Source organism: Ochlerotatus camptorhynchus, unplaced genomic scaffold, assembly GCF_037179485.1.
Source record: "Ochlerotatus camptorhynchus isolate MF236.1 unplaced genomic scaffold, CSIRO-AGI_Acam_v1.1 ptg000249l, whole genome shotgun sequence".
NCBI classification, from domain to species: Eukaryota; Metazoa; Arthropoda; class Insecta; order Diptera; family Culicidae; genus Ochlerotatus; species Ochlerotatus camptorhynchus.
Window position 1 is genome coordinate 1,017,809 of NW_027040739.1, and position 23,569 is coordinate 1,041,377.

At 37.2% G+C, this 23,569-nt stretch overlaps 1 protein-coding gene across 7 annotated transcripts in view; it reads left to right on the top strand.

The window, feature by feature from the left end:
* Nucleotides 1–9,017: 9,017 nt before the first annotated feature.
* Nucleotides 9,018–23,569, top strand: part of dpr18 (defective proboscis extension response 18) — a 67,353-nt gene continuing 52,801 nt past the window's right edge. The window contains exon 1 of one of the 7 annotated variants that reach the window (XM_065226367.1): nucleotides 9,018–9,107. The gene's annotated coding sequence lies outside the window, so the exon portion shown is untranslated. Of the gene's footprint in view, nucleotides 9,473–9,501; nucleotides 9,934–23,569 lie in introns of those variants that run through there. The other 6 variants (XM_065226365.1, XM_065226368.1, XM_065226366.1 and 3 more) reach the window with 6 other exon arrangements.

A 23,569-nucleotide genomic window follows, 5' to 3' on the forward strand; every position in this document is an offset into this window, starting at 1 on the left:
GTTGTACACAAGATGTTGAATCCATCAAGACGTGAGCCGGGACCAACGGCCTAACTTTCCTTGCTAAAGAAGGTGTGACAAGACATTTTTCTCTTCAGAAAACTCGCATATCTTTGCTAAAAATCTACATTAGGGTGCCAATGAATGTGTAGAAAAAAAGTTACTATAGAATTCTACAAACGAACCATATACACAATGATTATTGGCTCAAAAAAATACGTATTTGGCTCAATCGGTCATGAATTAGAGGTGCCGCAAAGCGGCCATAGAGAAATACATAAAATATTGGAAATCGAAAAAAAAAATGTTTCCAAAAATGCATAACACGTCGAGATTTCTTGTTATTTTATTTCTGCTTTTTGGAAATGTATAGGGGAAATGGCTCTAATGTTGGCCTATGGATCTAAGATTGGGCCCATCGCTAAAAATCTGCTATTTATCAATTTTATCTAGATGAACGCGTCATTGGGACGGTATTAATGGCTATTTTTGGTCGCTATTGAAAATTTAGTCAATTGCTTAATTTATGTATGGGCCCAAATAAGGGCATTTAGGCCGACATTACATCCATTTCCCTTATAACATGGAATACCATAGCAAAAAAACAAACAAATGAGCCGCTCGATGCTAATGTCACTATGTACAGTCAAATTTTCTCTTGCTCAGAGAGAAAGCATTATGCAATCTATTTGCCATGGTTGAAGCCATTAGCTAATTAATCAATCAAATACATTTCTGCTGCTACTGCTACTGTTATTCCTTAGGAATTGGTGGTACTACGTACCTGAGCTGCTATCATCAAGTTAGAGTTTCCCTTGAAAGCAAAACGATTGGATTCGTTAAATATTTACTATTTTCTGGAGTAGTACATTTGAAAACGCAGCACGCAAGTAAAAATATTGTCAGTACTTGATATTATTGTCAATTACATTCGTACACATATTGAAGCAGAATCATTAAAGTTTGAATTCGTTTTCCAATGTCTTTCCGTCTCTTTGACTTTAGATAAGAGCAGTTCCATGGCGTCTTCGACATTTTTCAATCCAATTGTAGCTCTAAAACGTGCATTTGCACCAAAGTTTACACTAAACATCCATTTTGAAGATGTATGAGAAAGGTTTGGAATTAAGGTTATGTTAAATTATGGAAAGATAAAAATCTGATGCGTGGAGGGTTTGACAAAATTGGGCCATTACTGAACTGGCACTCATTTACTTGTTTGTGCGAATTAGACCAGAAGATTTCAGTCAGCAACAGAAATGAAAAAAAAATACGCAGTATAGTGAAGAAGTGAAATAATTTGTCATTTTTATCCATAATATCTACCTAACCAACATTAAATCAAATGTCGCTACTGGAAACGATGGTTGTCGTTAAAAGGGGAGTAGCATTTTTTTAACCTTCAGGAATGGAAATTGTTCATCGCGGAAGGGCGATGGCCATTAGATTGAGCTTAGAGCAACGCCACCCGAGTAGGAGAAAATAACATATGAATACCTAATTATTAGACCTGTTCATTTTAAACGAAATGTTCGGAATGTAACGGGTCAACCGTGATTACTGTTCGTCATGTTAATTTGAACTTCTGTGCAAATTTTCAGCAAAATCGGTGATGATTTAGAGGTGCTTCAAGTTAATTTTATGTTTTTAAGGTAATTTACGGCTTACAATATTTGTATCTCGAGACTGAAACAACGAAAGCTGCTGTAACAACTTTCATAGCAAAGTTTAATGTGTTATGTATCAACTTTGTAACCAAAGGTTGACTATTCGAAGTGATTTTATTGAAGTTTGACTTAGTTTCATGCTCGAAGATATCTTAAAAAGTGAAGAATTTTAAAGTATTTGTTCTACGAATTTTCCACCCATATGATATAAAAATGTGTAGTGTACGGCATAATGTTCCTCATATTGTTCTAGAAGTTTCGTTCCAACATAGTTTTCGTGTATATTTCATAGGTTGAGAGATAAAAATCAGAAAAGAGGCCGTTTTAGCTAAAATTCACAAGACAACAGAACCAATAAAAGTCAATTAGATTGACAGAACATAGTTGCATTGCTTTTCAATGACGACCGATGACTGTTTCATTGATATATGATTTTTTCATAAATATGAATCCTCAGTAGACGTGTTTTTTTTATCAAAGGCAAGTGTCACTCGAACCATAACAGCAATTTATAAAATAACGAACATTTGAATGGCTCGAGTGACGCTTGCCTTTGATAAAAAAACACGTCTACTGAGGATTCATATTTATGAAAAAATCATATATCAATGAAACAGTCGTCGGTCGTCATTGAAAAGCAATGCAACTATGTTCTGTCAATCTAATTGACTTTTATTGGTTCTGTTGTCTTGTGAATTTTAGCTAAAACGGCCTCTTTTCTGATTTTTATCTCTCAACCTATGAAATATACACGAAAACTATGTTGGAACGAAACTTCTAGAACAATATGAGGAACATTATGCCGTACACTACACATTTTTATATCATATGGGTGGAAAATTCGTAGAACAAATACTTTAAAATTCTTCACTTTTTAAGATATCTTCGAGCATGAAACTAAGTCAAACTTCAATAAAATCATTTCGAATAGTCAACCTTTGGTTACAAAGTTGATACATAACACATTAAACTTTGCTATGAAAGTTGTTACAGCAGCTTTCGTTGTTTCAGTCTCGAGATACAAATATTGTAAGCCGTAAATTACCTTAAAAACATAAAATTAACTTGAAGCACCTCTAAATCATCACCGATTTTGCTGAAAATTTGCACAGAAGTTCAAATTAACATGACGAACAGTAATCACGGTTGACCCGTTACATTCCGAACATTTCGTTTAAAATGAACAGGTCTACTAATTATGTGCATGATACCAACATTTCGTGTTGATCAAGAGGTAAAATATCAAAGAATAATTCCAAAAAAATGCATGCAAAATACTATCTAATTAACAAAAATTGATGTGTTGATACCAAAAGAAAACCTTTGTGGTATCGTTTTGGTATTGTATTTGCTTAATTCGGTATTATAATGATATTGTGGGAGCATTTTGTTGTTGTATTATGGTATTTTACATCTTGTGTCATGCTAATCCATTCCAAATTAATGTATCGGAATTTTCGTTCCTGTTCGGGCATTACTATTGTGAAGCACAAACGGATGAAATCAACTAGTGTTTCTATTTCTCGGCGCGGCTCGGTTTTGGCTACCCGTGCTTCAAAAAATAGTTGAAGGCTTTTCCCAGGAATCAGGAAATATGTTTATGCAGTGACCAGATTGGGAATAACTGTCACAAGTCTGGTTGTAGCTAGATTTAACCACTGAATGTGTATTCTCTCAAAGGTTTCGGTTGAATTACTTTGGAAAATTCTTCTGACTATCTTTGGAAGCTTTTTCCAACTTTCTCGAGAAACTTCTTCGACTTCCACCTGAATTTTCTTCTGACTTCTAACTTCCTGCGAGTTTCCCTCGAAAGTATTTACCAGCTTCCTCTAGTAGTTTCTTCCGGTGTACCGGAAGGTTCTACCAACATCACACGATAGTTTTTATCTTAGGAAATTTCCTCAAACTTTCTCCATCCAATGGGCTTCCTCTGAAAGTGTGAATTGTAACCAATTTCCCTCGGAAATTTATGTCAACTTACCACACCGAAACCACGAAATATACACCGGTTTTCTTTGAAACCTTCTTTCAATTTCTAAGGAACTGTTTTTCTGGAAGTTTCATCCAACTTCTCCTGGAAATTTCCTTCGACTACCCCAGAATTCCTTCTGGTTTCCTCTGGTGTCTTCGGACTTCCATGGGAAATTATTTCAAAGTTCCCCAGGAAGTTGCTTCTGACTTTCTTCGAAACTATCCTCTACATTATCCCGGAAGTTAATGCCAGCATGCTCTGGAAATTTCTACCAGCTCCTGCGTATAGATTCTTCTAATATTTCTCAAAAAATCAAATTAGTTAGTTTCCTGGATGATGTGATCTATATTAAGTGAAAATGATTGTCAAAATAGTTTTTCTTGTATATTAAAGAATTCTGCGAAAATAGAGGGGGGCGACTATCGAACATTAAGGAAAGATTTTGTCTTGCGATCGTGAGATGCGCTGCGCCGGTGGTGTAGTGGTAAGCGTGATTAGCTCTCACCCCAGCAGTCCTGAGTTCAATCCGAGTCGGCGCCGCCGGGATGTTCTGAGGCATAACATCTCTGGTCACCTCTTCCTTCGGAAGGGAAGTAAAGCCGTTGATCCACGGTTCATGAGTTGATGGGTTGATAGGTAAGGTACAGGTGTGGGAGAATTGATATAAGGTAGATATAGGGGAAATGGCTCTAATGTTGGCCTATGGATCTAAGATTGGGCCCATCGCTAAAAATCTGCTATTTATCAATTGTATCTAGATGAACGCGTCATTGGGACGGTACTAATGGATATTTTTGGTTGCTATTGAAAATTTAGTCGATTGCTGAATTTATGTATGGGCCCAAATTAGGGACCTTACGTCGACATTACATACATTTCCCCTACCATATTGGAACACACCAATACACGCCATAACTGGTACACCCTACATGCAAAATATGAAAATGGGTTTTTAGACCAAATTTAATATAAATTGTTTCAAATAATCAGAAGAAAATCAAAGAAAAATATGATGGTATTAAAAATGACATAGGGGAATTAAAGTATTCTCGGCAACCTAAGCAGCGACCTTCTTTCTATAGCCTTTTTCTCTAAGGAACGCACACATATGCACTATTGGTTTGTTTACAATCTTTTGCTGCCAGCTGCTCTAACAATTTCAGTCGAAAGAATTATCAAAAACTGTTTTGAAACGCTTTTACAAAGCTCCAATCTTCTAGTGAGAGCGAGTATTGTCGGCAACCAGTTTTTCTTCGGCAATCGTTCCATTCAAACTGCATGTAAATCTGCTGTTCTATTATCGGCAACTCGAAATCAGCTACAATTTGTAGTGCCTGTGTTTCATTTCAAGAAAACCTTGCTAGATTGCTTTTTCTCAGTGGTTAAATTATAGCCAAATTGAAGCTGAAAGCATAAAGAATCGTTTGCATGCATTCAGCGAAGTGTTTTCGTAAGAAAATCCAGTGAAAATAGTGTTTCAATTTGGGTTGCCGAAAATAGTCTGTCATGCCGAAGCCGTCAATTCCCCTACCCATCTTGTATGAGGGTAAAATTTTAAAAACTAAAATCGCGTAAAAACAGAGTTGAGTGTACATTAAAGCAGAAAGATGATCTTATATCAAATTCGTTTATTATTCAGTTCCAACCTGGATCGGGTCTATTTGCTTTCTGACAAACGTCAGTTTGATCGTTTGTTTTTAAAACCTACCTCAGGTTGAGATTCGCACTGACAAAAATTTCGGCTTCGTACAATTAATCATCTCAAATGAAACAAGTAGTTCCATTATCCCCAAAGGGGCCTATCACGTGCATTTCAGCTATTCTTCGATAATAAATTCACTTTCCAGCTTTTCCGTTCATTCTTGCCTCAACCATAAGCAGGAGGATATACGTTGGTATGTTATATTGAGACTTACACCTTCATCCACTACCAAAGTCTAGTGAAAATGATGAAAGCAGAAAAAATTATTATGTTCAAAGCGTTTCGGTCTCACGATTTCCGGCTTCTCGCCTTTAGCGGGCATTTGCGAAGTCAGGCACATCATGCTTCCAGTGAGTGCCACGAATTCCTAAACAAGCAAATACACATGCAGCGCCAAATACACGGAGGTAGCGTTCTAAGCTACTTTCGTGACTTTATGAAAAAAAAAAAAAGCTCAAACGATAGCGCTGGCGTCTGGCCTCGAGAAAAGCTGAATAACTCTTGTGTCGTGCTGGCACTGCTTTCCTTCTGTTACCACCATACCATAACTATTAGAACTGCGACGATGTGGGCTGCGATGCCTGCAAGCTGTTCATTAATTTTTTAGTTTTCTATAAATTTTAACACTGAGCATGAAATATAACCCCTACATTCATTGCGAAAATTATTGCCACTTGCATAACTCTGTCCTTGGTTCGAGATTGTTATCGAATAGGGCTCTGTTTATGATAGCAGCTATGATATGTTGTTTTAAACTCAGAACTTACAAGTAAGATTTGTAAATCTTTATCTCGGTACATGCCATTGCTTCCTATTACGATTCATAACAGTTCGTTTGATAGCATCGCAAACACGTTGACAAATATTAATATAAAGCAAAATACATCGATGCGTTTCAGCCTCAGAATCTTTTGAACTATTTACAGTTCTTTTTATTAAATGTCTGCATAGCTTGTTGACTTTCTTAGGAGTAACGAAATTTTCGATTAATTTTCATCTTGTTTTGCCCAGGAGTCTGCTTGAAGTTTGTTTTCCAAACGCAACCATGCTTCAATCTGGGATGAGAGTTTTGAATATATAAATATGAGGGCGAACATCCGGCTGAAGAAACCACACCACCGCACTATGGGATGGTTAGAAAAGGTCGCCAAAAATGCTGCTCTGACCTTGAAGCTTTCTCCCTGATTCCTAAGGGGAATGGCTTTCAAGAATTTAAGTACTTGTGCATGTGATAGAGAACATATTTTATATAAGGTTTTCATAACGGTGATTCGCTGAATATCTGCACATTGTTGAAGAAATCTGGGTGGATGAAATTAAAGTAAGGTAAAGTAAGTAAATAGACTATTCTCTCTTCCTTCCCTTCATAGATTTGTCATTTTTGGCTAATTCATCCAGCTGGAACTGACAATAATAACAATAATTGTTTGGCGACAGCTCCGGCGTTGTGGTTAACATCCATACCTCGCACGCTAATGTCACGTAATCAAATCTCATCCCGGACAAGTCACGAATGACCCAAGAGTGTTCAAGTGACTACAATAAAAAAAATATTCTGGAAATGGTAATTTTTGTTCAGTTAATTTTGCATCCCGTTGTGCGCCACCAACCGGTGTTTATTCATAAACGAAAGACGAGCCAGCAAAAGCCTCCGGGCGATGAAGCAATATTGCCAAAATGTTTATCCTTCGTCTTCCGTTCACCTGTAGGGTCGTTTCGGTGTTTGAGGTTTTATGATTATTTACAAGGTTATCATGCTCACAGCAGAGTTTTCAATTTTGTTTACCTTTAACAATGTTTGGTTGCAGCTCTCACCGCTTGTTAACGCAGTAAAGTTCTGTTGTTTGAAGACTATTCCCTCATGTTCACTAGAATTATCATATTTCTTAAATCTGGTAATGCTTACTTCATAATTTATAGAAAACTAATTCAACGGTGAACATTTAGATCATATTCACTCAATAAAAAATATCATATTAAAAAATCCGTAAGAAAATATATCGTGAAATCTTATGTAACGACGCACTGGGGAAAAAAATATTTTTCGCGTAAACACCATAAGAATTCAAACAATTGAAAGAGACCGTTGGATTTTTTTTCCTTGATTTGTTTTCCGTCGATCTTGTTTTCCGTGCTGAGTACCAATGCTACCGACGCCAGGGAGGCAGCCCCCACAGCTGGACCCTACCTAACGACCCATCAACTCACGAACCGGGGACCAACGGATTTACTTCCCTTCCGAAGGTAGGCGTAATCAGAGATTTTATGCTACTGAAAATTCCGGCGGCGCCGACTAGGATTGAGCCCAGAGCCCCACAGGCAATCACGCTATACCACCACCGCAACTGCACTGAAGTTCTCGGAACTTACCCTTAAATATCTTTAAACTCTCACAAAGTACTGTACTAGTTTACTCACTAGTGTTCTCACTAGTGTACTCTCACAAAGTACTGTACTTTCCTGTAGTTCTCGGAACTTTTTTGGATTTATACGCGGAGTGCAGAACATTTTTCATAGCATATTTGTAGGCGAGATATTTGTCAAACGTTTTTGAATTTGTAATATTTTATTTCCACGCTTTACGGCGCTGATATGAGAGGTATGATTTGCAACGCAAATCCTTCATATGAGTGTACATTGATGGATGGGCGTCCAAAACTTCCCGGGCGCACAGTATTTTTTATTAGAGGAACGTATGTAGTAACATATCGATGTTTGCACCCATTTAGTATTGATTAAAAAAAAAACAATTCGGTTTTCATAGCTGGCTACCAGAACAGGCCTGATTGGCATTCGCTTACGGAAAAGAGACTGGCGAAAAAAAAAGAAAAATAAAATAGTGAAAATCCGTAATCTCTAAATTGGGGATAATCGCTGTGAATCGTATTCATTGATTTTATATTCTCACCCTTTAAGTCCGTGTACTGAGTTGGCAATCATGGATTTAATTGGAAAATGTTACAAGAATATTGTTCCTTCTGAGCATTTAGTTTGAAATATAGTCACGGTGAACTAATACAAAATTGTGTGATCTGCCTAGAATTCCTTGTGGAGCAGCTATTATGTTGATTGCGTCGATGTCCATGTCGGTTGGTAAAAAAATCTTACCTAAACCATAAATTGACCCATGCAAATTAATAGCAAAACTAATTAATGCCTCATCCACATTCACCATTTTTCACTTTATCACGACCGTTGACAGCATGTAGCAATAAGCGCATCAGCAATGCTTTACTCTCTGTCGCTTGTTTCACACTGTTTTGGAAGTCACATGGCGTCTTCTCAGCTGCCACCCTCTTTGCCACCCCCTCGTTGTAGACTATTCACAGCATCGGTCTGGGCGAAGGAAAACAAAACGTATAGAAACAGGAATACAAGAGAAAGTTAGCTAAACGTATCACTGACATTTTGACAGACACCGTGTCACAATTATATGTGATGCTCATTTCGGTACTCAGCTCTCTCTCTCTCTCTAATAAAATGACCCAAATGCATCCATGTAAGGAGCACGAGATAACATCATTCTAAGTGCTCTGAGATCAAGGCTGCCTCTGGTCCAGCGCGCAAACTCCACGAAAATCTTGGGAAAACATCTACCACAGATGAGAACAGTGGCAACATCCTCACATTGGATGCTGGTTAGTTGAATTCGGTACGTCGTTATAGATAGACGGTTCGTTACGAGAGCTCTCCAAAGAAGCATCCTCTAAACGCGTATGTGAAAAGGAAAGGCGTACAGCCACCGTTAAGGATTTCTGTTGTGCAGGTCCGGTTAGTACGGAAAAACCAACGGTGTGTGATTAGTGGTTCCCACCGACTGCTTTAACGAGCTACTGAGAAATGGGGCTCCACACAACACGTGGTGTGCTCGGGCCGTTATCGTTACTTGTGCCGTTTGGATACACCGGAATGAAATTGGATTATTGAATTAAAACACAACTTTCTCGTGTTCTCATACACGAAACGATTCGAGTGGATAATGGAAGATACCGCTCTTCGTACAATTGTGTATGACTTCAAACGAGGCTTGGCGGAAACAATTCTATTGTTAGTGTTGCCGAGAGGTGGAAGCCCAAATGAATTTCTATGTGCGATTCGCGTACGAGTGCTAATTGTCATAAACGCAAACTGGTGATTTAGCTCCTGTATATGCACGAGAGCAGTTTGCCGTAGTGGGGGGGGGAGCACTAAACACCCTCTTTTGTGTGAGGATACTAACCACCTACGGCTAGGCTGTATAGGTTAGAGTGGCTGGTACCTTCGGCTGTGCAACCGCGAGATATGTTACACTGCCGTTATGGAAGACTGACGTGTTAACGAGGAAAATGGAATCACTTGGCACACATTATAGTGACGTTAATTAATTTATCACTAACGATATATGATAGAATCGTGTGGATTGCGGAAGCAGAGCGCAGTAACGGTGGAGGCAGTCTGATGCATGCTAAACATGAGTAGTGAGCGAACATATTAGCAATAATTTTCCAGTCCTTGGATGCCCACATCTGCCATGATTCATCGGAATTGCACCTAACAAGGAATGATTATCACACTCTAGGTGCCATAAATCAATACTAGTGCGTTCCATTAAGGTAACCCCCATTTCGTTCACTACGAGGATATATCCTACACCAGCATTAACCAGTCTGTAGATACATTGCGTTTACAACCAAGAAGGTCATATAAAAGCCAAGATGATGTTCGAGGAGGGTTATGTTACTAAGAGCTTTTCCCCATATGCTATTCCTTATCCACCACTTGTTTGAATTTTAGAAGAACTGAGAAGCAAGGGTAAAGACATGCTCGTTCGTTTTTATCCCCTAATTCAAAATGTGTGCGGCCAATTCCCAGAGCTTCCAAGTTGTGAGAGAAACTTTGTGAACCTTCACCCAAAATATTGCTGTAGTGTGGAAATTAATCGTTAACGAACCATGCATTGGATTTCAAGCGAAAATGGGTTGAACCCTCACGAGTTGTTCATCTTAAATTTGTTTTAATTACATTTGAAATCATATAGAATCTCCTCACAAACTTTCGGTCATCCAATCTGAAATTTTTTAAGTTGCGCTTAAAGCAAAAACTTTTCCATCCCTTTCATACATCAAGCGGTTCAGAAAAAAAAACGTACGAATGAGAACCTCACGTACATTGGTATCCATTACTTATAGAGGCACATATGTCTAAGCTTATCAGTCAAGTTTTATCAGGATGTTCTTTCTTATCACTTCGTTTAATTGCTGCTGGACGGTTTTAATCAATTGGTGTTCCGTGACTGGCTAGAATCTGGTTTGAAACTATTATTGTTGAATCTTTATATAACACATTCAAACCTTTTATCATCGGTAGTCTTCATGATTCGATTGAAAAGAGCTTTAATTTCAGGGAATTCACAAACCAATTTTAACTGCTCGATAACTTCAAAAGTTTCTCCAACTTCAGTGTAACTATGGCAAGATACCGTCGGATATATTTGCGTTTATAATGAAGCTCATTTAATTTTGGTCTTGCAGTTTGTGTTATGTAAGACCGGATTGAGAGCGGAAGTCATCAAATCGTAGCGAGTATGCTTTCAGATATGTAGTGGCACACAAGATTCAGTTCACTGGAAGAAAATGTATTTATGCTATAGGGAGCATCAAACGGTTGTAACTTGCGTTTTACCGCCGCTTTTCGGGAGTTTGGTCACGTTGGGGTCTCTGATCGAAACTTATATGTTCAGTAAAAGTAGCAGCAAATAACCTTATTTTCAAAATACTACAGGGGCCTTACATAGCTTAGTAAATTATGGAACGGTTTTATTATGACGAAGGTGGTGGAGTCGATTCCCGGTCCGGACTAGAAAATCTTTCGATTTTGAAATGATCTGGCATTTTTTAAATCTACACTCTACGGACTCGAAAAATAATTATATTGTATAGTTCATACAATATTCCTAAGAAACATTATGTATGAGTTCTTCTTAGTTTTGCTTGGAGGTGACATGAGCTTTGCTTCCACTTTCTCCATTTTTCTTCCAACCGATTTTCCTTCCACAGCGCCAGCCGCTTGCCTCCTCTTCTTCCTTTATTCACTCCTTCTCGGTATAGTCTACTATTCCGAATTTGAAGAAATAATAGGGGAATATGGGGTAATACACGCTCCTAAGGATCGATTTTCACTTCTAATTAATGAAGAAGCGAGGGTAATATGCGCTACCACGTTGGTGTTATGCTTTATGCTTACATTCATGTAAGTGCTGTCCGTACATTATTATTTCCGGTAGTATACATTTGGGCAGCATTTAATATACCTTTATAAGGTTTCCACTTTCTATAACTCCTCCAAACCAAGAACTTTTTGACGAATTTGTCCACCTTCTTCTTCATTACCTCCTCAGGAACGGCCAACCGTGATGTGGCAATGTAAAACTCCTGCCCCGGCAACTGCTTTGTGCCCACCTTGATGTTTCGTCAGCTACTCCCGGTACAGCTTCCTGGTGTGGGTTGTTCACCGTTTTTTGTTTGTCGTTCCAGTTGGGTGCCTTCAGGACCTTGTAGACGTGGATGCTGGCGCATTTAATCGTTTTTTGGTCAAACCACATGAAAACATTCGCCTTCTTCGACGCATCACGAATCGAAAGATTCTGCCGACGCTTGAACAGACTCAACACCTTCCTGGCCTTCACTGGGTAAGCTGTCTTCGGGTTTCAGCCGTAGCCTGCCCGCTGCTGGGTCGTCTTGATCTCTTTGAATAACTTCAGCACCCGGAAAATCGTTGAATGATGGATTCCCGATCCATCTGTGGGACGCAGTCTGATTTTACATGACGGCGCTCAACATTTTTATGGCGGATCTGCTCTTGCTCCGATGCCTTCTAAATAACCACTTACAATTCTGCCAGCGGAAACATTACACTCTTAACTAGTTTCAGTCCAAATTTCAACAATTTTTACACACACGCTAAAAAGTTACAATTTTTTTCAATGTGTGTCACTTTTTTTCTAGTACAGTCTTTAACAGTACCTAAAGAGACTTTTTTGTTGTTAGCTTTTATGGAAGGACACATGATGAGAAATCTGAAGAAAAAAAAACACATCGGTTACCATCACGTTTTTCGCACATTTTCTCATACACACGTGTCCTGCTCGTCATGTGTGCTTTACTTCTCAGTATCTGTTCTTCAAATTAAATCTAAAAATAATTTGACTAAATAGTCGATTAACCCTTGCAGGACGACATGACATAAATAATTGAAGATTTTTTTTTTTTTTCATTTTACAGTATTTGTTTATGGATTTAGAAGGAAAATTATGTTCATAATGATTTATTTGTATGAGCTCCTGGCTCACCATGAAGGGACTTGAACGACATTGCAGCGATTAATGAACTGTTCTCAAATTTAATTCCAGTTCAGTATTACCGTTCAACACCAACTTTTAGGTGTACAAGTTTCACTGAAATTAAGAAATACAGAGTGCAACGGCGGCAGCTTTTATCGCAGTCTATATACGTGGTTTTTCAGAAGGCAGGAGAGTGGGGTAAAAATAAATTTAAAAAATGTTGCATGAGGCTTCTAACGCTATGAGGTGGTCTCACATGTCTCAAAATCTGTTCACGTTGCAGGCTCTTATAAATGTTACAACAATTTATTTTTAAAAGCGGCATAAAAATGTTTTGAAATCTAAATCCTCCTTAGCATTAAACAAACATCTATGTTTATTAATAAGAAATCGGCGGATAAAGTCATTGCTTACAAAAGCAGTCTTTCATGATTAAGAAGAATTATTGAAAGTTAAAAATTGTGAAAAAGTTAGGGATTTATGAGTAATCGTTAGTCATTACAATTATCAACAAACAACACACTTGGCTTTATAAAACGATTGAATTATATTTTTCATGACCGGTATACAACACATTTCATATGTGAGTGGAAGATTGCAGCATAATTTAGTAACCTTTCTCAATCACGCAAGAAGAACGATTAGAATCAGTACAAAAGCAATTCTTATTATTTGCTCTTCGTAAATGATGTAGGATAAAATGTTCTCTTTTATCTTATGAAGCACGCTGCATGTTCATCAACGTCAGACTTTAGAAGAGCATCGGGAATTTTCAACATTAATTTCAACGTTCCAGCCAGAACAACTCGACATGCTGATTTACTCCGCCTTCCTGTGCACCGCACGCTCTTTGTCGTCGTTTTAATGAAGTGTTTGTTTTTTTTTTTTTTAACTCTTTATTTGTTCCAAATTCAAAATAAATTACATTTCATTTTTAACCAAGGTGCTCCAGTTACTACAGTAACTTACCAGCCTTAATTGTTATGATATATATCTAAGTGTTTTTACATTGTTCCTGTCTTGGCAATTCAGTATTTTAAACAGGTTTTTTAAACCTGCATGTCAGTATAACAATTGATAGCTTAAAACTAAATAACTAAAACTAAATCTTATCTAAGTATAAAGGGAATTAATCGTTGCAATTGAGGATTATAACGATTTTTGCCGGAAATTATTAATTATTTTGTTGGACATTTGTGCTAAAGTCTCAACATTCGAAATTTTATGTACTTCGGTAGTACTGTACCAGGGAGGCAACTTCAAAATCCTTTGAAGTGCTTTTTTCCTGGTACCATATTGGCACAGCGTAAAGCATGGCCGGTCTAAAAACTTGTTTAAATATTAGAAGTTTATTCGTCAGGCAAAGTTTGGATTTCCTGTTTATAAGAGGATACAAACATTTTATATATTTGTTACATTTGGCTTGAATGCCCTCAATGTGATCTTTAAAAGTTAATTTATGGTCAAGTATTAATCCAAGATATTTCACTTGGTTTGACCAGGAAATTGGAACTCCGTTCATAGTGACTATGTGACTACTACTAGGTTTCAAAAAGGAAGCCCTGGGCTTATGTGGAAATATTATAAGTTGAGTTTTGGAAGCGTTGGGAGAAATCTTCCTTTTTTGTAAATAAGAAGAGAAAATATCTAAACTTTTCTGAAGTCAGCTGCAAATAACACGAAGACTTCTTCCTTTAGCGGAAATGCCTGTGTCATCAGCGAACAAAGATTTGTGGCAACCCTGAGGCAAATCAGGGAGGTTCGAAGTGAAAATTTTATACAATATAGTCCCAAGAATGCTACCCTGAGGAACTCCTGCTCTAACAGGTAGTCGATTAGATTTGGAATTTTGATAATTTACCTGCAGAGTTCTGTCAGTTAAATAATTTTGAACTAATTTCATAATGTAAAGTGGAAAATTAAACTTTTTCAATTTAGCAATCAAACCTTCATGCCAAACACTGTCGAATGCTTTTTCTATGTCTAGAAGAGCAACTCCAGTTGAGTGGCCTTCAGATTTGTTTGAACGAATTAAATTGGTAACTCTCAAGAGTTGATGAGTAGTTGAATGCCCATGGCGAAATCCAAACTGCTCATCTGCAAAAATTGAGTTCGTATTGATGTGAAGCATCATTCTATTCAAAATTATTTTTTCAAAAAGTTTACTTATTGAAGAAAGCAAACTTATTGGACGGTAGCTAGAAGCTTCAGCTGGATTTTTATCCGGCTTCAAAATTGGAACAACTTTTGCATTTTTCCATTTATCAGGAAAGTATGCCAAATGGAAACATCTGTTAAATAATTTTACCAGGAAAGACAAGGTACTCTCTGGGAGTTTTTTGATGAGAATATAGAAAATTCCATCATCACCTGGAGCTTTCATATTTTGAATTTTTTTAGTTATAGACCTTACTTCGTCCAAATCAGTCCCCCAGGAATCATCAAAAATATTTTCCCGAGAGAAAATATTCCGAAAATCCCGAGCAACCTGATTCTCAATAGGACTAGTAAGACCCAAACTGAAATTATGGGAACTCTCGAATTGCTTAGCAAGTTTCTGAGCTTTTTCCAAATTTGTGATCAAAATTTTACCACCTTCTTTAAGCGCTGGAATTGGCTTTTGAGGTTTTTTCAAAATTTTTGTGAGTTTCCAAAAGGGTTTGGAACTCGGGTCTAATTTAGAAACATTATTTTCAAAAGTTTTGTTCCTCAGGGCAGAGAATCGCTTTTTAATTTGTTTTTGCAAATCCCGCCAGATAACTTTCATGGCAGGATCGCGTGTTCTTTGATATTGTCTCCTACGAACATTTTTAAGACGGATCAAGAGCTGAAGATCGTCGTCTATTATAATTGAATCGAATTTAACCTCGCATTTTGGTACTGAGGCAGCTCTTGCTGCAACTATAGAAGTAGTCAGAGATTCAAGAGCATAATTAATTTCATCTTTGGTTTGCAAAGGAATGTTTGGATCGAAGTTATATTCCATAAATGTTCGATATTGCTCCCAATCAGCCCTATGGTAATTGAAAGTAAAGCTGTTGGGATTAGAAATTATTTCTTGGGATATTTCAAAAGTTACTGGAAGGTGATCAGAACCGAAGTCAGCATGGGTAACCAATTGGCTACAAAGATGACATGAATCAGTTAAGACCAAATCAATAGTTGAGGGATTTCTTGCAGAAGAAAAGCATGTTGGGCTGTTTGGATATTGAATAGTGTAATAACCTGCAGAACAATCATCAAACAGAATATTACCATTGGAATTGCTTTGAGCATTATTCCATGAACGGTGTTTTGCATTAAAATCACCAATAATGAAGAATTTAGACCTATGACGGGTAAGTTTCTGGAGGTCACCCTTGAGAAAATTCTTTTGCTGGCCTACGCATTGGAATGGCAAATAGGCAGCTATAAACGTAAGTTGTCCAAATTTTGTTTCAACAGAAACTCCCAAAGTTTCAAAAACTTTGGTTTCAAATGAAGAAAGAATTTTATGCTTGATTCGTCTATGAATAATGATGGCAACGCCACCACAGGGTCCATCAAGACGATCATTTCTATAAATCAAGTAATTTGCGTCCTTCTTAACCTTATGGGCAGGTTTAAGGAACGTTTCAGTTATAACGGCAATATGCACGTTATGAACTCTCAAAAAATTAAATAGCTCGTCTTCATTATCTTTAAGAGATCAAGCGTTCCAATTTAAAATGTTTAATGCTTTAAAATCCATTACTGAATTCTAAAGTCATAACAATATTATTAGCAAATTTTACTCCAGTTTGAATAGCATCAAACATGGAGTTAGATTTAAGCATATCAGAAATCATGTCAATTAATGAATTCTGTAAAAATTCCATTTTAGGGGCAGTAATGCTTCCTAAGTCAAAATTGTCAAAATTTCCGTTAGAACGGTGGTTAGTATTTTGATTTCTACCCGCTGCAATAGCAGCATAGGTAGCTCCATTAACTCGCTGAACATTGTTAGCAGCGAGGGGAGTAGGTACAGATGAAACATTTGAAGCAGGGGTGATATTTTTACCTACGGGTACGAATGTAGAATTTGTTCCTCGCTGACCGTTGTTAACAGCAGAGGAATTTGTACCTGGTCGGAAACGTGGAGCGTTTCCTACCTGTCGGTTAGAACGAGATTGTAGGATCGCTTTGCGAGTCTTACATTCCCAAAAATTGGATTTGTGGTTTTCACCACAATTTGAACATTTAAATTTCTTAGGATCTTCCTTCACAGGACAGTCGTCCTTTGCGTGAGAGGAATCACCACAATTCATGCATTTAGCTGGCATGTAGCAATTTTTAGTTCCGTGACCCCATCCCTGGCACTTACGGCACTGAGTGAGGTTTTGGAAATTTCCTCCAGTCTTCCTGAAGTGTTCCCACTTCACTCGGACATGGAGCATAAGGCTAGCTTTTTCTAAGGCCTTAAGGTTGTTTAGTTCACTAGACTTGAAGTGAACTAAATAAAAATCATTAGAAATCACGTTGCGTGAATCGCCAGGACGGGATTTCATTTTCATTTTGATTACTTGGAGTGGCACAACTCCAAGTAATTTTGCCAGTTCATCTTTGATCTGATCCAGGGATTCACCACTGGGCAGTCCTTTCATGACAACCTTGAACACACGTTCAGTTTTGGTGTCGTAAGTAAAAAATTTGTGCTTCTTCTCAGTAAGATACTTGAGAAGACATTTAAATCCGTTCAAGGTTTCAGCCAATACACGGCATTCACCCCGACGTCCAATTTGTAGTGAAAACTTAACTTTCACGAAATTCAAAAGTTCCATGCGAAGAGCATGGAAATCGGTAGTGGTTATCACAAAAGGGGGAATCTTTTCTTTCTTGGCATTAAGCCGGGAAAGTTTACTAGAATTTTTCTTGGATGATGGATCATTCTCATCATCCGTGAGCAAATCAAATTGATTACTCAAATTAATTTCATCAGAAGGGGGGTCAAGAGTTTGCCCCTTTCTTTTGCGTTTAGGCGGCATGGCGGCAGTAAATTTTTATCCAAATCGACTTCCAAGCAGATTACTATAAGAATCTGAAGGATCGAAGAGGAATTTTCCAAATCGATATCCAAGAAGGATTACCTCGGGTAGGGTCCAAACAAGGATCGAAGAGGAATAAGAGGAGTTGAACAAGGTAGAAATTTTTTACAGTTTAAGCACTGAAAAGTGCGATTATCCAAATCGACTTCCAAGCAGATTACTATAAGAATCTGAAGGATCGAAGAGGAATTTTCCAAATCGATATCCAAGAAGGATTACCTCGGGTAGGGTCCAAACAAGGATCGAAGAGGAATAAGAGGAGTTGAACAAGGTAGAAAATTTTTACAGGTTGAGCACTGAAAAGTGCTGTTTAAATTTGTTGTAGCTTTAGGTAGTAGTAACACTTCCTTAAGCAAAAAGCAAATAGATCCGTACGGCAAGAGAGCACGATGCGGACTGGAGTTTGTTAATTTTGATTTTAATATTTCAAAGACAACGCATGGAAATAGGATTATTTAACAGTTTTATCGGTCTGTACGATATAAATCGAAGACAAGTAAATAAATAATTAAATTTGTTAAGATAATGGTATTGACCCAGTAGGTCTCTTATCAAAGCTTAATTTGTATCTACCTTCTCGGCAAGTGCACACTTAGAAAAAATCATGTAAATTTAGGTGCTCTGAGAGTGACATATACGAGCGTCAATTTTGACATAAAGTTGAGTCATAACAGACGCGAAATACATCTCAATCAAACGTAATTTTAGTCGAGCAACGAACTTTTCAGTCTCGGAGCACTTAATATTACATGACATGTTTGTTTACGTCTCATCTTTTATGTCAAAGATGGATTCCGTCACGGGTAAAATTAGTTTTTTCTAAGTGTGTGGGAAATATAAATATTTTTACCACAAACCACCATCGTGCTAAATTTGGACCACTAAATCAAATTTCGGGTGCTTACAATAAGCATTGTGAAACACTACCGACGCCAAGGAGGCAGCTCCCACACCTGGACCCTACTTATCGTCCCATCAACTCATGAACCGGGGACCAACGACTTTACTTCTTTTCCGAAGGAAGGCGTGATCAGAGATGTTATGCCTCAGAACATCCCGGCGGTGCCGACTAGGATTGAACTCATGCCTGCTGGGGTTAGAGGTAATCACGATTACCACTACACCACCGGCGCCGCTTAAACTATAGACTTTATGCCGCGGCTACACTTGTATGACAAACTATGAACATGAGCATTATTTGTATAATAAATAATGAGCACATCCATTGTCACACCTGTATAGTTTTTGTATAGTTGTTGTATAGTGCTTATAATTATTATTCAAATAATACTCATGCTCAATGCGTTTTGTCATCCAAGTGTATCCGCGGCATTACAATGACAAAAGTCAAATCCAAGCAGTATTTTAATTCTATTCGTGATATTAACACCTGAAAATAGTTGGTATTATAAATAAGACATAAATTGTAACAAATTATACAAAACGGTATACATCTGATTGACGGCAATAAATACATTAAAGATAGCACCCGGAACATCCGCTCCAGGTGTCCCCCAGCCATGCTACGCCACTGCGAAACGGACCCGTTCTTTAAGGGGTGATGTGTATATTATAGCACGGTTTAAGGGGGAGAGCTGGTGTCAGATTAAGTGACAAGCAATGCATTAGGTCATTTTTCATTTAATTCCTTTACTTTAGAGTTGGTTGGAAATGCTAACATGAAGCTTTAGTGTGATACTTTATTAGCTAGAGAATGATCTTTAGAAGAGAGTAGGTGGATAGTACCGTTAGAGTACGGCAGTATGAAAATTAAATAGAAGTTGAAAATGAGCGAAGGGCCATTAATGCGACAGTTTTTAAAGGTAGACGCACATCTTTTGCCTAACCCGTACGATGTACGCGGAGACTTGAAGTATGTACGCGTATGAAGTAACGTAAAAACACTTTGAATGTCCTTTACTTTACTTAAATCATTGTTTTTTTTTTTTTTTTTTTGGTTAGGTAGGTCCGATTCCATACATTGTAGTTTCATTTTTATACCTGTGATCTTGACATACTTACCTAGGGGATTATAGTCAAAATACGTATCTGTCATAGATACCAAAATTAATTAATTGAAATTAAATGGAAAATAACCTTTCTTGCTGTTCTATATAAGCGTTCCGCTAACAACCCAATTTCATTACTTCAATGCATTAGGTATTGGAAAAAACGTGACTTAAGGGGAGAAGGTAGAAATAACTAATTTTACACGTGACGGAATCCGTCTTTGACGTAAAAGATGAGACGTAAACAAACATGTCATGTAATAATGCTCCGAGACGGAAAAGTTCGTTGCTCGACCAAAAGTACGTTTGATTGAGCTATATTTTGCTTCTTTTTCAAGTGTGTATTGTTTTTTAGTTTAGTGTGACATAATTAATGCACGGCTCATTTTATAACTCATATTAAGCATACGTTATACAGAATGCATAGTGGACCAGAAATGCAATTTAGGCAACAAAACGAATAACGCTGAAACGAAGTATTTTCGAGGCTTGGTGTTTTCGAGGAAGTTCCTCATTATAATAAGGACCATCTATTGGCATACAAAGATAGTTCGAAACGCATTCGCATAGATGGAGCTAAAATCAAACTTTTTACTCTGACCTTATGGAGACTTGACGATACCGAACAAAACATTCCTCACGTCATCATCATGTGTCTCACACTTCATTTTGCACTCATTGTGAAACACATCCATTTTATGTGTGAATCTTATGCCGTGAACCATGCAGGAACACTATTGATTTGAATTGTGACACACTTGGATACTGTGTGCCTCAAATGTTTGTATCAATAGATTTTCACATCATAGTTCAATGTTCTACTATATTCTGCTACATTACGAACTCTAAAAATAAACATATAAACAAAGCTGCCAGAGAGGGCAGAGCATTGATCCTGGACTGTTGGGTTTTGATGCTGCCGTTGTCTTCGTTCGATCTCACTGGGCCACGGTTGTTTTTATATATAAGGCTGGTTGATAGCATGAAGTCACAACTCTTGGTTGCGATGTTTACCTTTCTGAACAAGCAATTCACATCGCATTGAAATTCAAAACACTTTAAATCCATCTGTTTTGAACAGTAATGTGATTCAATGTGCAATACACTTGAATAGATAATGAAAGATTTTCAACATTTCAAAGTTTAAAACACTACAAATTTACGTGTATAACACATTGAACCAAGGTGAAGTACACTTAAAATAAATGTGATTGTGCATTTAAAAAATCATGTTTATAAACACTTCGATCAGATGTGTGGAATTTTTGGAGTGTAAGGTACAAGGTGGTTTAATCCACAAATTTTAGATAGTATGTTTAAAAACTTCAAAATTAACGCTAGGTTGAAATTATTATACGCATGCTGTTGGTAGATATATGCAGGTGGTTCCAGGTCAAATACTTGGAATACTGTAGCTTTAAAGTTGACCATGTAAACAATAGTTATTTTTACAATTAAATAATGAATTCAAAAATAATATTCTTATATTCATTATTTTAGAACATAAGCAATTAACCCTTCAATAAAATTACATCACCAGCTTCATACAATAAAAAATACATTTCTTGCAAAAATTGTAAATCATACCACCATATTTAAATAAAATATCATATTTAAATGCAATCAAGATTGATTGAGGTGTGGAAAACTGCCAACTGGTTAAATCCAAAGTACATTTGATTTTTGTCGCAAAATTTTAATTTCTGGCTCATGGTGGAATGGTCCAATTTTCAGAAAATTAAATTTAATATAGGTTTCGTAAAAGCACGGGTCCTACTTATCCTCTAACTAGCAAATGAGTGGCATACCAAAACCAAATGCGTTAGATTGGATTAACAGTTTGGTAATGGAGTTAAGTTGGCACATTTATTGACATTACTAGGTACAGGACAACATTGTGCGTGCCACACAATAAAGCATGCTTCATTTAGATTAACAAGAAATCTGCTCAATTTTAGAATTGGAAGTCAAATGGTTGTATTAATATATTAAAAAATAGGATGTCCTTGTATGTGCTTTTCGATGAAATAGGGTAGGTTTAGGGTAAATACACAAATTTATTTTAGTTTTCAAGTTCACTAAATATTTTGATTTTTAAATTAAATTATTCCATTTGATTACCGATGACCCAAAACGGATAATGGATTGAAATTAGTTTGAAAAATTGTGTTGTTTCTAAGAAATCATTGAGAGTGTTCTCTTAGCTGTCGACAGAAGCAGCAGTGTGTTTGTAGGAGCTGGTCACGTGATAGTACGTTACTCGATACCAACTACTGTTGCGGTGCATGCATGAGTTTTGCTCATTGTTGCTCGTTCGCTTTTGTCGTTTCCGGTGGAAGCAAACAACTTGAGTTGTCCTTCAAGATAGAGCAGACGATCAGATTCAGCTTCGTAAATGGAAGTGCGAATCCCTCTATGGGTGAATTCGTAAATTTTGTGAAAGCGCTGGACGTGGATTCCGCTGATTGCTACATATCGGATAACGGAGAAGAAATCTATGTTCATAAAAATTAAGTCCGAAGAATTGATCTTTCATTGCTTGTTGCATAACCGTAAACATTCAATTTTACATTATGCCGATGGAAAAGTAGTAGGTGTTGCTGAGTTGCAATTAACACGGATCGTTTGTAATAATTTCTCGATAACGATACAACCCATCGACTTGATTCGTAACACATTATCCGTGACATGGAATCAAAATTAAAAAAAATCAAAAGATTTTAGCATGTGAAAAATCATAATCTTGGTGGTTTATTTTTACACGATACTAAAAAAGAGCTGAATGTATATGGACGTAAAATAGGAGATTCCCAACACACTGCATTTCCTCAATTGGAAGGGGAACATTTAATATCAAGGGAGCAAGCACTTGTGTTTCTTTTGTAAGATGGAGGGGCAACGGATGAATTCCTGCTTTAAGCGAAAGGACCGCAAGCAGCCAGTAAAACAACAAAAATAAAACAAAAACCAACAATGGAGCGAAGAACAGAGCAGTAACACTACGTATGCTGGTGTAGTGACTGGAGGTGCATCATCAATTGACAACAATGAAGACACAGAAGAAGCTGTTGAGGTGCTAGCAATTGATATGACGTTACCGGATGAGAAGAACAATCGAGAAGAAGCAAGTGATGCTCATTAGCAGATAAAAGACGAAGATGAAACCAAGCGGTTGGCAATGTTAAGGTTCTATTTACTTTGATGCATTTTTTTAAAAATCAAAAAGCAGTTTTTTTCGACGCATTATTTTAGATTGCAAAAAGCTCGCGTGATTTTGTGTAAAATATCAAAACGAATCGAATAGTGCGAGCTTTTTGCAATCTGAAATAATGCGTCGGAAAAAACTGCTTTTGAAATTTTCCAAAAAGCATCAAAGTAAATTGAACCTTAAAGGAATAAACTGAGAGTTGCGAGCACTACAGAAGCAGACCTCAAGTCACCTCTCAGAAAAAGTATGAAGAATTAATAAACAATGTTACTCATCGGCATTTTATTGCTATGTAATAATAAAATAATGTACTGATTCTTAGCTCCGTAGAGTCGTCTTGCACATTTGACCATTAATAAATAAACCGTGAAAATCGTGGTACAATAAAACCGCCTAAAAACCGAGTTTAAAAATACTTCAGTGTACACCTTTGAGTTCATCATCTTCTTTGCGATGGAAACCTGGATTTTTGCGGGCACAGCTTCAGATACCCTGTCAGATCATCAGCTTCCGGGCGAATTTATCGTCGAAAACGAACTTATGCTTGTCGGATATTTCCTCGTGCCGTGGCTATTATTGCTTTTTTTTTCTTCATGCTGAGCATGTGAATTTTCAATCAATTTAATCAAA